This window comes from Saimiri boliviensis, chromosome 4 (assembly GCF_048565385.1).
Source record: "Saimiri boliviensis isolate mSaiBol1 chromosome 4, mSaiBol1.pri, whole genome shotgun sequence".
Lineage (NCBI taxonomy): Eukaryota > Metazoa > Chordata > Mammalia > Primates > Cebidae > Saimiri > Saimiri boliviensis.
The window spans coordinates 69,446,126-69,450,036 of NC_133452.1; the positions used below are offsets into that span (position 1 = coordinate 69,446,126).

At 55.5% G+C, this 3,911-nt stretch overlaps 1 pseudogene; it reads right to left on the bottom strand.

Annotated features, from left to right (window-relative positions):
• Window positions 1–705: 705 nt before the first annotated feature.
• Window positions 706–2,862, bottom strand: LOC101042020 (anoctamin-7 pseudogene; annotated as a pseudogene).
• Between the last annotated feature and the right edge of the window lie 1,049 nt (window positions 2,863–3,911).

Here is a 3,911-nt window from a genome sequence, read left to right on the forward strand (position 1 = left end):
GCTTGTTATGTACCAGGCAGGCGAGGATCAAAAGAACAGGTTTAATTGCTGCAGGAGGCACCTGCAGACACAGAGGCTGCTGACAGTGGCGAGGATGGAAAGGGGGTCCTGACTCAAGCAACAAGAATCCAGAGGACCCCAATAACTGGAAATGGAGGAGGTGAATGGACCCTTGCTATGGCCTGGGACACAGGTGCAGGGTTTGAGAGCTGCGGCATGTGGGTGATGTCCCTGCATGGGCAGGGCGGGAAGAGGCGGGTGGGTCCAGAGGATGTGAGGGAGGACAGCCCTGCGCCCCGCGCCATCTGAAGGTCAGCAGGTGTAAGAGGAGCAGGGTGACGGGGCCAGGGACGGCAAGACCAGAGGAGTGTCGTGTCCAGGGGTCTGGGGAGGCCACCTCCTGGCCATCGAGGGACAGGGCCCCTTGGGTGCAGGGGTCTCTTGGGCTGAGGCTGGGGAGCAGGAAACAGGGCTCTGTAAGCCGACAGTCCCTCCCTGCCGGGGATGGAGGGACAGGCACTCTGAGGAGAGAAGCCGGCGTTGGGGGGACGCAGGCAATGTGCCCAGAGATGAGGGCACCCCCGCAGCCAGTGGTTCACACAGCCATTGCCTGAGGGAAGAGGGAAAGGACGCTGCTCACGGCTCTCTCGGGAGGGGCTCAGCATGGGCTGCTCCCCTAAAGGCCGCCCAATGTCCTTCCAGGCGTCACTGCTGCAGCTGGTTGGCCTTGGGGACTCTGAAGGGTGTCCAGTAGGGGCTGAGCTGGGGAGAGGGCTCTGAGCCCTGGGTCTGCTCTTCCTTTGCTCCGTTTGTTCCAAAAAGGGCCTCTTTCTCCGCCAGCGCCTGCTCAGTCAGGTAGTATTTCCGCTTCGCTTTGATCTCCACAGACTCGGGGACGTCGGGCACCAGGAGGTCCAGGAGCCAGCCGACGGAGAAAATCACGTGCTGAAACACAATGACGAAGGCCAGGCGGATCGCAATGAGATTTCAGTAGGTCTGGGAACAATGTCCATCGTCATCCCGGAAAGCCCGATACCTGCAGGTGCGGTCGTGCGCTGGCGGCCAATGCGGGCGGGGCGCGTGCCAGCGTGAAGTTGACGAAGCCCCGCAGGTCGCGGGCGCGGGTCCACTGGTAGTAGGCGCGCGGCAGGAAGTCGGACAAGAAGGCCCGGAGGAAGGCGTTGCTGGTGACCGCCAGGTGCGTGATGCCCGTCAGCACGTGGAACCAGATGCCGATGTCCTGGGCGCGCTTGGCCACCGGGCGCCGGTACTCGCAGACGAACTTGCGCGCGTCCAGGCTGATCTCCACCCAGTTGTTGAGCAGCGCGAAGAGCGGCGCGAGCGGACAGGCGGCCGCGAAGATGGTGACGAAGCAGAACTACAGCACCATTTCGAGGTACTCGTCAAACAGACCCTCACAGGGCACAAGTTCGTAGTCGGCCTCCCAGGGCTCCTCGCCAGCCCCTGCAGAAGCTCCCGCCTTCCTCTTGGAGCGGAGCCGGAACTTCTGCCACCAGCCCTTTAGTTTCGGGATGAGGAGCTCCTGCATGTTGTTGATGACCTGCTTGCCCACCATGATGACCAGGAGCTCCTGTTCCAGCTCGATGAGGCAGCCTCCCGCCGCGCACTCAAGGTGCGGTAGTTGCCTGGGTATCCCACAAACCTGCCCTTGAAGAAGGCGATGTAGATGGGGGAGGAGTAGAAGTTGACAAACTGGAAGATGATGACCTTGAGGGTGAAGGCGTCCTCGAACTTGGTCTGCGTGCAGTGCATTTCCCACCGTGTCAGGACGTGGGACAGGGTCACATAGATCTTGGACAGGATGAAGATGAAGATGAGGTTCACCACAGACCCTGTGAGGCTGGCGATGCGTGAAGCCCAGGCAGCGAGGAATGTGTTGCCCAACCTGGACACCATGATGGCCATGATGGTGCGGTACAGGATGATAGACACGACGCACATGACCACCACGGCCACCATCACCACGATCACCACGGAGCCCGCCAGCATGCGGTGCGCGCGGCTCCTCTCGGGTAAGTAGGGCTAGTCCTCGCCCGTGATGGGGTTCGGGGCCGTCATGGGGGCTGAGGCGGCAAACTGGGGCCGAGGCTTCTCCTCGATGTCCTCGTAGTCGGAGCAGTCCCAGGGATAGGCCAGCGTGGCACTCTTCCGCTTCCAGTACTCCAGGAGCAGCACCGCCCACAGCGCCATGAACAAGCTGAAGAAGACTGTGCCGCCGTGGTCGAACAGCCGGCCGGCATGGGCCAGGGCACAGGCACTGGAGAGCAACCAGGAAGGGCAATTGAGGCAGAGTGGGCACATTTCGAAGCTGTCCTGGCTGCCACACAGCTCCTGCGGGGGTATGTCTGAGAACACCAGGAAGCAGCCCACCAGGAACACCAGCGTACCGACCACTGCTGCTGGCAGGAGCCAGGCGGTGTAAAACCCGAGCCAGGCGAAGTAGAGGGTCACCTTCTTCCCGAAGTACCTGCGCACGTGGTCCAGGGGCTGGTACTTGCACCACTTGCCCCAGCACGCCCAGTGCCAGAACAGGACTTGGCGCTGGTTGAGGCATGGAGCCTGCGGGCCCTCTGGGTGTGCCCTGAAGGGGCCGTCATGCAGTGGGAAGGCGGCCCTAAACACACCCTCCGCCAGCAGCTGGTGGATCCCAAGCAGGTTTTTATTCTTGTGGCCGTACGGGGTCTTGGCCAGGATCTCAAACAGAATTTGGTGCCTCTTGGTGCTTGCGAAGAACATGTCCCGGTTGTCACTCCCGAGGAAGCGTGGTAGCTTGCTCGCTCTGAATCGGCAGGAGTAGAACTCGGGGGGCACATCGGGCACGTCCTCCAGCAGAATGTTCATATTTCTTTTTTTTTTTAATCAACTGCCTTAAGAATACCTTTTCCTGCCTTGATGTAATGGTTCACATCTATCATTTCAGCACCTTGGGAGGCTGAGGTAGGAGGATCACTTGAGGCCAGGAGTTTGAGAACAGCCTGGACAACATAGGAAGACCCTGTCTCTACAAAAAATGAGAAAATTAGCAGGGTGTGGTACCATGCCCCTATAGTCTGAGCTACTCAGGAGGCTGAGGCAAGAGGATTGCTTGAGCTCAGGTGTTAAAGACTGCAACGAGCTATGATGACTACTGCACTCCATGCTGAACAACAGAGCAAGACCCTGTCTCAAAAATAATAATAACAATAATACCTTTTCCTTTTTTGCAATCTAATGGAACCTAAATGAAAATCTTAGATTTTGCCACTAACTAAACAGAATACATATTAGAGAACTGTCTTATCTGGGGGTTCAAATGATTTCTAAAGTTTCTATAAGTTCTAGAAAATTGGAAGTCTAAGAGCCAGTTGGATTCACCTTACTAATTCAATGCATTAAATTTGTAAAGTATTTATTTATAGACAGGTCTCAAGTATCAACTTTTGATTTACAAATATGCTTACATTGAAGAAATAACAACACAAATAGAAGACAGTGAAAGAAAGGAGACAGAAAGATTGACCTTATCTAACTCTCTCTGATTGGGTGGGTTCCAGAAGAGAAGGTCTTCCAGGGTTCAGAGTTCAGTCCCTGTAAGGTGAATCCTAGAAAAGAGACTGTCTGAGACTCTATGGTCTGCGGATCCCAGGAAGTGCACCTAGCTACCTAAAGGAAACTGGGATCCAATCCCTACCTGACACCTAATTTCCAAAAATTATTTCCCTGTATACTCCCTCCAGATCTTAGCCCCCACAATAAGATAAACATATCAGAAAGGTATAGGTTCCCTGAAGGTTGTAATTATTTCAGGCTGTCATCACTGTTAGTATTAGAGAAGTTTGCCCATCAGTTGTTATTAATCAGAATTACTGAGGTGACATTTTTAAATGAAAAAAGCAAGATGCAGAATAGAG